Raw genomic sequence first — 13252 nt, 5'->3', positions numbered from 1 at the left:
TAGAAGATAACAAGGAGAAATCCTGGAAGATCTTGGGAATGGTGATTTTTTTTTAGATAAAACACTAAGGCATGATCCATAAAAAAATAATTGATAAGCTAGTCATCATTAAAATTAAGAATGTCTGCTCTTGGGAGTTCCTGTTGTGGCTCAGTAGTAATGAATCCCACTAGTATCCATGAGGACACTGGGTTTATCTCTGGTCTCACTCAGTGGGTTAAGGATTCAGCTTTGCTGTGAGCTGTGGTTTAGGCGACAGACACAGTTTGGCATTGCTGTGGCTGTGGTGTAGGCTGGCAGACAGCTCTGATTTCACCCCAGCCTGGGAACTTCCATATGCCATAGGCGAGGCCCTAAAAAGCCAAAAAAAAAAAAAAAAAAAAAAAAAGTCAGCTCTGCGAAAGCAATGTCAAGAGAATAAACAATGATTAAAAAAAAAGCAACATCAAGCACAGTCTGAGAGAAAACATTACACATCTGATAAAGAATAAGGAACACCCAAAACTAAACAGGAGGAAAGCAGACAACCCACTGGAAAAAATCTTTACAGAGATCTCACTAAAGAAGATAAACAGAGTTTAAGCATACAAAAAGATGTCCCACATTATCTGACATCGGGAAAATGCAAATTAAAACAATAATGAGACACCACCACCCACCTGGCAGAATGACAACGATTCAGACACGGACGACATCAAATGCTGCTGAGCAAGTGGAGCAACAGGAACCTGCGGGTGGGACTGAATCATGGTGCGGTCACTTTGGAAGGGAATTTGGTGAGTTCTTATAAAACTAAGCACATTCTTACGGTATGATTCAGCAGTTAGCAGTCCTTGGTATTTACTGCAAAGAGCTCAAAGTAGATGTCCACACAAAACCTGCCCATGCATGTCCACAGCAGCTTTATTCATCATTGCCTAGACTTGGAAGCAACCACGATGTCCTTCAGTAGTCCATCAGCCCCGAAGAGATAAGCTATCGAACCATGAAAAGACTCAGAGGAAACTCAAATGCGTGTCACTCAGTGACAGAAGGCAATCTGAAAAGACGTTCCAACTAGATGACATTCTGGAAAAAGGCAAAACTGGATTTTGTAAGAAGATCAGTGGTCGCCAGGGTTTGAGGGTAGTTGGGTGGGGTGAATGGGGACAGTACAGATTTTTAGGGCAGTAAAGCTCTTCTGTGTGACCCTGTAATGGCGGATACTCGTCGTTATCCAAACCCATCTAAGGTGCAGCACCAAGAGGGACCCCTGACAGACTTTGGGTGGGGATGACGTGTCGGTCTAGGTTCATGATGTAACAAATGTTTCAGACGGTGGGGACACTGTGCACACAGAGAGGGGCAAGTGGGAAATCTTTGTGCCTTCCCTCAATTTTTCTGTGACCCTCAAACTACTTTAAAAATTAGTCTTAAAAAACAAAACAAAACAAGTATGCGTGTGTGTGGTCTTCCATGAAGCTGATTCCAACCGTTGGAAAATGTATTGCAAAAAAGCTAATCTTTATCTATCATGATGTTGTGTTACTAGGATTACACCAAGTTTTATATATATTTCTAAGGAAGAGACTTATAGACATTTCTCAAAATAATCACTTTTTGGAGATGAGAGATGTATATTTCGTAATTTAAAATGCAATGCTGTTCTTACCTTGCCTTATATAAATGTCTAATGCTAGCTTGGCTCTCTGCCACTGTTTCTTCTTGGTCGTAAGCTGGCTTCGTACTCTTATCATAGACTGGGAAGTGATGACAGTGGTGTGGGCAGAGATAGATGAATAATGACTGCTTCCTTCTGGGATTTCCCTCAGATTTCAATGATTCACACCATGGTGGTCCCCCACGACTGACCATTACTGAGCTCAGACCAGGGGCCAATGCTTCATGGATTTTTGCGCCATTGAGCACATTTCAAATCTGGATTTGACTTTATAATTCTTTCAGTCACACAAATGGCAGTTTCCTTGTTTCCCTAGGACCAGGAAGTTAAGTGAGGGATATTCACACACATTAATGAAAGAAAAAGTGACTATTTATTAAAGCCAATAATTCCATAAATGAATAGGATTGTAAGCTAACAGAAAGGAACGGGGAGGGCAGCATTAGTGCTGCAGGCTTCATTGCAGCACGTCAGCCACGCTCAATGATAATGCAGTCCCTCTGCGTGTGCAACATCCTATCAGAAATAGGATGTTGAATAAATACTCAGTATTTATGATGCATAGAAGTTCTAGATGCCATAAGGCAGAAAAATAAGTACAATTTCCACTCTGTGCCTTGGAGTTATGACCAAACTAGAGAGATGAGATCTGTGGTTAAAAAAGTGGAAGCTTATCACAATTAGAGGAGGGGTGCCATTCACACTGGCGACCAAAGGGGGCGCTCTGAGGAAGGGGGAGTCGGAAATGGAGCCGTTGAGTGAGTGGAACTTGGACGAGAGGAGGAATCAGGTGTAACGTGAGAGGGATGCTCTAAGAGAAGATGTGCTCATTTCCTATAGCAAAGTACCACACACCAGGCGGCTGAAAACAGCAGAAGGTGTTTGTCTAACATTCCGGAGGCCAGAGGTCTGACGTCAGGGCGTTGCAGGACCCGGCTCCCTCCTACCTTCTGGGGGTTCCAGGCAACCCCTGGCGGGTGGATGCATCACTCTGGCCTCTGCATCTGTCACCCCCGCCCCTTGTCCCTGTGTGTGTTCACACGGCCGCCTCCCTTCTTGTGACAACACCTGCTGGACTGGACTGGGTGCCCATTCGACTCCTGTGGGACCTCGTTGGGGGAAATTCTCTGGGCTATTTTCCAAGGAGAAAGTGGTCTCTTTTTCCTCTGCCATTTATGGAAGCAACACTCAGAACATCTGCAGCTTTCTTTTCTTTCTAGTTTTTTTTTTTTTTTTTTTTTTTTTTTTGGCTGCGCCCTTGGCATGCAGAAGTTTCAGGGCCAGGGATCATCAAACCAAAGCCACAGCAGTGACAATTCCAGAACCCTAACCCACTGAGCCACCAGGGAACTCCCAGAATTTCTGAAGCTTAAAGAGAGAGCTGACACACAGGGGCCCAAGGCTGAACTATTTGAGAGAGAGAAGGAGCTGGGATAGCCCCACATGTAGGCTGGTGCTGGGCCTCCTCTGACCACACACTGGGCAGGTTTTCTAATACAGCCCCACAAAGGGTCCTAACAGGCCCTCCCCTCTTTGTCTCAGTGTCCTGGGTGGGTGAACTGCCCAGTGCAAGGCCAGGGAAATAAGGGACTCCATAAATAGCAGGTGTTTGGGGATATGATTTCTCTAAAACTTTATCTTTATCTTTATATACTCATTAGCTGTACAAAGTGTATGCTCACTGTCTTAGGTCAGGCTGCTCTGTTGGTTCCCCACAGTTCTGGAGGCTGGAAGTCCAAGAACAGGCAGACTCGATGTCTGGTGAGAGATGGTCTTCTCCTGCATCCTCAGTGGTGAAGGGGCAGGGAGCTCTCTGGGGTCCCTTCTACAAGGATGCTAACCCTATCACCGGGCTCTTCCCTGGGGACCTGTCACCTCCAGCGGCCCTGCTTCCTGACACCATCCTGTGGCGGGATAGGTTTAGCATGAGTTTTAGGGGGTTGCATTCGGACTGCAGCACTTACATGCCCACTTCCAAAGGGCACAGGAGAACTGGGACGGTGGTGCTGTCACAGGTGCGGGAGCAATTCTCCAGGGACCACGGGGAGGCTGAGCCCAGAAAAACAAGCAAGAGCGTGCCACGGCTCCCCCCTGTGGAAGTTTGAAGAATTACAGAACACGTGGCCCGTCTACTTACTCCGGCGGAGCTCTGCTGGCAGAGTCTGTAATCCCTCCGCAAAGACGTAGCGGGGTTCCCGGAAGCATCGTCGGGTAAGACCTTGGCAGTGATGACAAGACCACCAAGGTCTGGCGGGAGTGTTAAGCCCTTGGCTTGGCTGAGCCTGTTCGGCGTGCGTGTTTGTGGGGAAGTGACGGAGGCCAAGTCTGTCTTCAGAGATGGCCTGGTCCCTGCTGCCAAGGGCCTCCCATCCCTGGCTCAGATCTCCGCATACCTGCCGGGCAAGACCCAGGACGCTGCTTTGAGCCTCCTTTTCTTCCTCCTTCTTAGCGAAAGGTCTGTTTCGTCTCTCTCTCTCTCTCTGTGTTAGGTCTGTTTCTTAGCCAGCTGGCGCCCCAGGAAGCAGATCCCAAGGCTTCTCCTCTTAAGGCATCATTCACCGACCTTAGCGACTGCTTCTCGCCACAAGAGGCCTTTCCTTTTGAACCGGATGCAGGGAGGGAAGTCAACAAAAGGCAGATGGCTAGCAGCTCGCAGGGGCAGGACACACCCCCACTGGGTCCTCTGGGAGATCCTGTGGGACCACCTCCCGCCAGGCAGCTCGTCGCTGTTGAAGGACGAGGAGTTGGGGTGTTGGCCAACCACCTGCCACCCCTCCCCGGGGAATGTTAACTCCCTGCTACTCTCAGCTGCCCCTCAAGCTGCAGAGCTGCCCTGAACCCCCGAGCAGAAAAGCAAGAGCCCAGGGTACTCCAGGGGACACTCAGGGAACCTGGGGAATCAGAGCAGAATACAGGGTGTCTACTGACCCTGCCCTCCTCCAAGGGTCCCCCAGGGAGGGTCCTTTCAGTGCCTTCATTTCCTCTCCGCCTCTGATGAGTCTTCTTCATGTGATTTGGCCTGCATCTCAGCTTTCTTGTGTGTGTGTGTGTGTGTGTGTGTGTGTGTGTGTGTTACTTCTGCCGAAGCTCACATCCTGGGGAGCAGAGCTCTGGAATGTTCTCTGTGCCTCCATGGACCCGCACTTGGCACTTTGTACGTGGGACCGCATGTAACTCCAAAGACAAAACCTCATAAGGTGCCTGTTGGAGCAGACGGGGACTTGGGAAAGTTCAGCTCCTTCCCTGAGGGCGCCTGGCAGGAAGCTGCAGAGTGGCCATGGGGACCCAGCTCTGGGCCACCAGGGCCCGTGCTCTTTCTAGCATCCGTGGTGCCTCTCCCGGGGGACACAGGACCAGGTGGGAGCAAAGACCGGGCTCTCAGCTCTTTCTGATGGTATCCAGCCAAGTGAGCTGGATTCAGAGGCTGCCCTGGGCTCCGTGTCTCGTGGTAAATTGGATATCGAGTGTACCTGTTATTGAATTTCATGTTCTGAATGTTTAATTCTCCTCCAAGTGTCATATAATTAGCCGTTTGTTACATCAATTGTTTTCATTACTTATATAAATTGTTTTCGTTAGTGGTTCTAAATGGGCGAGTGGCGTTAATACCTGAGATACAGATCGAGCTGCAGCAGGAGACGTCGGTGAGAACATGGGTAGCCGGCAGGCCTGGGCGGAGCGCTAGGTGTTGGATGGCGCTCCTCCCCAGGTGGGTGTGGGGATTGTCCTCTCCCTAAGGGGCCTCATGGAGGGGGGAATACCTCCTCCTCCCGCAGGGTCAGCACTTCCGCTCCCAGCCAGCCCAGTGATGCTGAGTTGCCCTTTTGAGCACCTCTGGGAACTAAGGCGCCCTGGACACTTCCTCCCGTTTTCACATCATCTACAGGACCCATCCGGGGAGTGATGGGTGTAATGATGAAGCTGCCTGGTAACTGAGGACATGCAGGTAGTGGGCGTCAGAGTCCAGGTCAAGCCCGGATCGGCGGTTGCCAAGCCAGTTCTCAGCGCGTCGGAATTGCATGTGTCTGCTGCCCACCTGCCCCCACGATCTCATCCTCCTCGCTCTGCGTCGAGGTAGAAGGCGATGGAGGTGACAGAACAGATGCGTGGTAACCTCTGACCCCATCCTCCTCCTGTGTCACGCACTCTCCTCTCTTTTGCTAAGCCCGCGGGACAGGGGTCTCCACACGCATCCCGCCTCCAGATCCCCTCCGTAAACTCTGCCCTGAGCCGGGCACCCCCTTGTGTCCAGCCCTCCTGAAGGGTGAGTCTTCTTCCCTGACAGCGTTAGTTTCCTCTCCTGGTGCAGGAAGCCACCCCCTCCTGCCCTCCCCTGGCCCCGCCCCCGGCTCCTCCTCAGACCTCCTGGCCCCTTCTCATCCCCCATGCTCAGTGCTGCAGCAGCTCAGGACCCAGGTAACTCAGTGGCATCACTTTCTAACCCGTTTTTGCTGCTAATAGCCACATTTACTTCTCCAGCCCAGGTATTTCCCCTGGAGTCCCCAGCCACACATCCTGTGTTTTGGGGTCACTGTGCTTAGACAACTAGTGGGCATGTTAAGCAGATCCACCTGCCTCTGAATAAGTAACAGCCTAATTCTCCCCAATGTCTATGGCAAAAATTGGCAGTCATTTTCCTGCCTTTCTCGTACCCCATGTTGCACGGCAGCAGAGTCCCCGGGTGTGTGCTCTAAATGTGAACAGAGGCTGTCCGCCTCCCAGCCTCCCTGCCTCCCCGCCCCCATGGCTGCAGTGAGTGGCCTTCACATGGTTTCCCCACATGGTTTCTGCTCCTTCCTTCCTTCACTGTTTTCAGCCTGGAGCCCAGAGGGGTCCGTTTACAACGTAAGTTACCACGTCCCTCTGCTCAGAGCGCTTTAGTAGCTTTTCACCTCTTTCCGAGTCAAAGCCCGGGAGTTGGGACAACCTGCGGGACCCAGGGTAGGTGCCTCCGTGCTCCCCTGCGGGCCCCTGGCTGGCCCTGGAGAAGCCGCCCGGCTCCTCCTTTCCTTGGACCCGGGGGCCGCCTGGCTGCTCCTTTCCTTGGACCCGGGGGCCGCCCGGCTGCTCCTTTCCTTGGACCCGGGGGGCCGCCCCCTCCCCAAAGATCGTGGTCCTCGCCTCCTCGCTGGACGTCGCTGCTCCCTCCCGGGTCCTGTCTCTGCTCCGACATCAGACATCATGACATCGCGACATCACGTCCTCGCTTCCAGGCTCTTGGTTCTGATCTAGTGTCCTGCTCTATTCTCCTCCGTGGTACTTACGACCTGAGTGCTTTGTATTGTTAATTAATTCCCTTTAACAATTTCCCTCTACCCTTTCTCCCCGCAGTAGAATGTGAGCCACTCCTACAGTAGTCAGGGGGTTTTGTCTGTGGTCTTCACTTCATTCCTACTGCCTAGGCTAGGCGCTGGCCTGTCACTTGTTAAACAAATAATTGGGGGCGGGGCGGGGGGGGGGAAGAAGAAGCACAAAGGCCACCAGTATCAAGGTTAACACAAAACCTGGGCGCTCAAATCCACGTGCTTAACTCACAGGGAAGCTGCTCTCGGCCTGATGCTCTAATTTGAAGTTTTCCACATCTCCAATGAGCTTGGTGATCTGCCTTCCGCAGCGACAGCAGCTGGAAGCACGTCGGAAGGGAGAAAGCGAGTGGACCAAGCAATGCTGGCCATGGCCTGCAGACAGCCTAGCAGGCAGTGGGCCCGGGGGTTCCAGAAAGGAGTCCAAACTGAGGAATAGCACCTCCTGAGTCCAGGGGCTGCCCGCCTTCTCAGCTGGTGCCTCCCCAGCCGGGTTAGGGTTAGGGTTAGGTCCCTGTCTACGAGAGTGTAATGACTGGGCTCCAGAAAGGTGACCTTGAGTCAGGAGAAAACACACGCACAGATATACTCCAAGTTTTCTTTTATAGGAGGAGAGCATGTGTGGAAAGCATCCTAGAAGGATTCCTGTCCCACGTGGTTAATTTTTCTTAAAGCTTTGGTTCTGAAAGAGGTAAGCATGCCTAATTTTTGGACATTCCACTGATGGCGAACACGCCTGACTCCCCAGGTTCTTTCTTTATCGAATAGTATACGATCCTTTAAGCAGTTTCCCAGCAGAGCTTGGAGGAGAGATCAAACCACAGAAGATGGAATTAAAGAACAATGACTGTGGAGCACAGAGCGCTGTAGAGCCTATTCGGTGTCTGGGATAGACCACGGAGAAAAGGGATATTAAAGAAGAATATATGTGTATCTGAATCACTTTGCTGTACAGCAGAGATTAACCCAACAGTGTAAACCAACGACACCTTAATTAAAAAAATTAGGGAAAATAAGAGCAATTGGGCACTAGCTCTGCAACAGCGACCAGGTATGTGTAAGAAACGGAGGGTCTGCAGCAACATGGACGGACCTGGAGGTGATCCTACTAAGTGAAGTAAGTCAGAGAAAGACGAGCGTCATAATATGTTGTATATGAATCATAATATGAAGGACAAAGATCACTAATATGTGGACTCTGACAAAAAATGATACAAAAGAACTTGCAAAACAGAAACAGACTCCAAGATTTTGAAACCAAATTTATGGTTACTGAAGGGGAAAGGTGGGGTGGGAGGGATGAATTAAGGGGTTGGGATTGATATATATATATACACATCACTATGTATAAAATAGATGGATACACGGACCTACTGGATAGCACAGGGGAATGTACTGGATACTGTGTGACAACCTATGAGGGATACTCTGGAAAGGAATGGATATGTGTACATGTATAACTGATTCACTTTGCTGGACACCTGAAACTGACACAGCTTTCTAAGTCAATTATACTGCAATAAAAAAAAGTGAAGTTGAAAATGAAAGACAACTGATATTTATATTAGGTGAGCTCTCTAAGTGTGTAAATATGAAGATAGGTACAGGTTCATAAAGAAAATTGAGATACAATTCATTAAAAATGTGTTCAGTGCAAAGTTCACTGAAATGATAAGGGAAACAGACTGGAACTCTTACTGAATTAAAATGTTTTCTCATCACGGGAGGTCCCGTTTCTTTCTTTAATATCTTTTTCTTAACCTTAAAGGAATAAACAAGAGGATGGAGTCACTGAAAGAAAAAAATGCAGAGGGACGTATGTGATGTGGGCTGGACCTTCTTTTCCCATGTAGGTTGTTGCGCAGAATTGAGTAGGTTTCCTGTGCCTCATCTATTTTATTCTATTTTATTTTTTGTCTATAATGATTTTAATTTTTTTTCCCTTATAGCTGCTTTACAGTGTCCTCATCTATTTCATACAGTAGAGTCTGTGTATTAATCCCAAGCTCCCAATTCATCCTCGCTCGGTTTCCTCTTTGGTAACCATTAGTTACCACATCTTTGGTTTCGAAATCTTTTGAGTCTGCTTCTGTTTTATGAATAAATTCTTTTACATCATTTCTTTTTAAGGCCACACCCGTGGCACATGGACGTTCCCAGGCTAGAGGTCGAATCCGCGCTGCAGCTGCCAGCCTACACCGCAGCCACAGCAATGCCAGATCCAAGCTGTATCTGAGACACCACAGCTCACAGCTGGATCGTTAACCTGCTGATTGAGGCCAGGGATCAAACCCGAATCCTCATGAATACTAGTTCTTAACCCATGGAGCCACAGTGGGAACTCCTTTTGTATCATTTTTTAAAAATTGGGTCTCATATAGTAGTTGTCTTTCTCTGTTGACTTCACTTAGTAGGACAATGTCTCGTTCCATCCGTGTTGCTGCAAATGGCATTGTTTCATTCTCTTCTGTGGCTGAGTAATATTCCCTTGAATAAATGCCATGAGCACCAGGCTTGCCGTGGACATGGGGGGACTTAAAGCCGATTGCAAAGACCGCGTCCCCTCCCGCACGTGGTGTTCAGCATGACCTGCTCAGGGTGGACCCTGCAGGAGCAGGACCCCTGAGAAGGGCTCCAGACGGCCCACATGCGCAGTGGCTCGCTCTGCACACATGGCCCCGCGACCTTGGCGGCATCATGAGGGTACAGGCCTGCACGTGTGCACTTCTCTTGGGTGCCGCGGTAGCCCTCTGATCAGAAGTGACCGAGACCAAATCAAGCCTTGGCCTGTTCTCCGGTCCCCCGGCCCCGCGTCTCTGTGCAAAATGAACCAAGACTGAACATTTTTGAGCTCCGCTGTGTGTGGATTTTGTTTTCTTTGCCCGGGACTGAGAGCTTGCCTGGCTCAGTTCGGACAGCTGAGTGGGGAAGAGCGAATGGATAAAGAAGGGGGATTTCCAACCTTTCTTTCCTTTATGTCAAATGTGAATTGAATTGGAGTAAGTTCAAAAAGGGTCGCATGTGACCCTCCAGAACTGCCCCTGCAGTGCTGGTCAACCTCCAGTGTCCCCAGGAGCTTTGGGATTAGTTCACGGGAATTCACACATTCTTTCCTTTAAGCTTTGTCCTGGAGCCTGACCCCCACCCGACCCTCTTTCATTGCTCTCATCTCTCTCTGCTGGTGGCGTAGTCTTTGAGATGGATTTGGGGACTTAAAAGGGTCTTTTAGGGTCGATCTCAACCCCAGTGAAGCCCTGCTCCGGGACCCCAAGGTATCACTGTTTCCATTCACTGCCACGAGTTCCAGCCATTTCATTTTCTTCATGGCCAAGCCCTGGAGGGGGCGGGGGCTTCCAGACTCCGTGTCAGGGTGAGCAGGTGGGAGCCCTCCCCTGCCGTCCGGCATCCGCTGGCTTCAGCAGCACGAGCATTAAGAAGGGGAAACGATGCAGGGCAGAGCAGACTTTTTTCCCAACACTGATCTTTTTATTTAATTTCTATTGCCTTATATTGTTAGTTATTCAAATGCTGATCTTTTTGTTTAACGTCTATTGCCTTCAATTGTCAGACATTCCTTCAGATATGTATTGCTTCTCTCTCCTCTCAGCCCGGGAGCTGTCTGCACACCAGGGCGGAACCTTCACAAGTGTGGTCTCCTAGGTCCTGACAAATGCCCAGGAGTGAGCGTGGGAAGGAAGCAAGGCAGGGACCCTCACCCGGGAGACAGGGGGTTTGCAAAGACGTTTGTCTCTATCATATTTTAGAGTCCACTTAGAAGTGACATCATATAATATTTGTCTTTCTCTGTCTGACTTATTTCATTTAGTATGAAAATCCCTAGGTCCATCCATGTTGCTGCCAGTGGCATTATTTCGTTCTTTTTTTTAATGGCTGGGTAGTATTTACAAAACAGAGACAAACACACGGATTTCAAAAACAAACTTTACCAAAAGGAAATTACTAAAGGGAGGAGGGGGAGGAGATGGATAAAATAGGAGATTGGGGTTAACAAATACACACTGCATAGAAAATAGATAACTAACAGGGACCCACTGTAGAACCAGGGAAAAATATTCCGTATTCTGTAACAACCTACATGGGGAAAGAATCTGAAAAAGAATGGATGTATGTATATGTATAACTGATTCACTTTGCTGTATACCTGAAAGTAACACAGCCTTGTAAGTCAACCACGTGTCAATTAAAAAAAAAAAAAGTGAAAAGATGAATGAATGAAAAAAAGAAAAAAAAAAAAAAAAAGAACAGGGGTGCACATGGTGCTGAATTAGGAATGGTGTGACAAGTTTAGGAACGGCAGCTTCCAGGAACAGCTCCTCGGTCTCACCTCTGTCCTTGGATCCCAGCTGCACCCCCTTAACAGTTAGCGTCCACACCTCTCCCCGTGCACCTGCTCAGGAGCACTGGAAGGTGGTAGGGGTTATTCTGCTTCACTTCCAGGGGGCATCGGATGCCTGGTTTCTGGCACACGCACTAGCATTTGGAGCCCTGAGCCCCAGCGTCCAAAGCTGGGCTCCCACGGGGTCCATGCCACGTGGAAGCTCAGGCCCCAGGGAGGCTGCAGCCGGCTCTGACCCACGTCCACCTGGCTCCCTGCGAACTGCAGATTCATGCCCCTCAAATTAAATTCCTTTACCTGGTAGACAGGTGGTGATGTGGACTTCGGGTCGTTTCCAATCAGGATTATTAAAAATAAAGTGGCCATGAGTATAGAGTTAAAAAAAAATCTGAGTGAAGATGCCTCAAGGTGCTTCCAGCTGAGGAGGGAGAACTACCCACGCCCCTGCCCCGCACCCCTGCCCCTTCCTTCCCTTTGTCCTCCCGCCACTTCAGGCCTGCGCCTGCGGAGACATCACCCCACAGAAGCAGCCCCTCTCCTGTGTCCAGTCCTCCAGCAACAGCACCTGCCGTGGGAACAAAGTGTCCGCACGTTACTATACTAATGGTACCCTGAACATGGCTTCAGTGGGGGAGGAGGCAAAGGATGAAGCTAGAGAATTATTCTGCACTCACTCAGCCGGCCTCTTGAACGCCTAGACTGGGAGTTTGGTTTTATTTTGTAGATCAGGGGCTGGCACACTTTTTCTATAAAGAGCCTTATAGTAAATATTTTAAGCTTGGTGAGCCATAGCCAGTCCCTGTTGCATTTTCTTCTTTGTATTTCTTTATTTTTCATTATGCTATACAAACTTAAAACCATCTTTAGCTCAAGGACCGTATAAACACGGGCAGCTGGCCAGCTCTGGCCTTCAGGCTGCAGTCTGCCAACCCCATCAGCAGCAGCCAAAGCAGTTTTTAAACCAAAGCGTAAGCTCATCTGATTTTAAACATAACCTCGCCCACTGCGGGAGTACTAATTCCAGATGTTATAAGAGGAATGTATTGATAGATCACACGTGTTTTTTACGTTCAAGAGCTGGATACCAATTGCCATTTGCTGTGTTCAGAGCTGATGCACTAATGCATAGTAAGACACATACCAAAGATCTCAGACGGCAAGAGCTTTTTCTTCTGTCAATAAGCCCCTGGGCCATATATTATAAAGACTCTGAGCTCTTATTGTCTGAATAACTGACGGGTTTATAATGATTTCGAAAATATCCTTTATCAAAAGTTTTACTTGGAATCAAACTCTTGGATGGTGTTATTCTCCTTTCGCCCTAGGACGTTCTGAAAATGGAGATGTGTGTCTCTCTGTTTTTTCAACTGGAGTCTTTTGAAATAAATAATGGTCCTAGCAGTTTTATATCACGCCATCTGTGCGAGATAAAACTCTGTCAGGAACTACCAGCTACAGAGCCACCGTGCTTAGTGCCTCTGTCATGTGCCACCGTGGAGGTTGAGTGCTGTTTCGCAGAATTGAACAATGTCACACATTTTCATTTGCTTTAAATAACCACAGAGATTAGTTTAAATTATTATCTGACTGCTTGTGGCTGGAGGTGCGTTTTAAGGCTTCCAAAATGCATCAGTAAAACAGCCCTGGGTGTAAGTGTTTTTATTCTGGAAAAGAGTTTGTGTATTAGAAACGTTTAATCCACATAATTTTGCCCCAGGCCATCAGGGAGAGGCAGGAATTTCAGGTCGAACAGTCACTCTACATGAAAGCTTTAGTCAATGATGCAGTCTCTTTAGGACTTAGCTGCTTTGTCTGTAACTTGGGAATGAACGAAGGAAAGAACGAATGGATGAGAAAACCAACAGTTAAGGAGCCCCAGGGAAACAGACTCAGCTCCTCCACCGACGCTGCTCTCCTTCTGTTTTACAGGAG

This window comes from Sus scrofa, chromosome 3 (genome assembly GCF_054392235.1).
Source record: "Sus scrofa isolate SSC_HxYL_T2T_F1_AM1 chromosome 3, Sscrofa_HxYL_maternal_Yorkshire_Landrace_v2.0, whole genome shotgun sequence".
Lineage (NCBI taxonomy): Eukaryota > Metazoa > Chordata > Mammalia > Artiodactyla > Suidae > Sus > Sus scrofa.
This window is presented reverse-complemented; position numbering follows the sequence as displayed.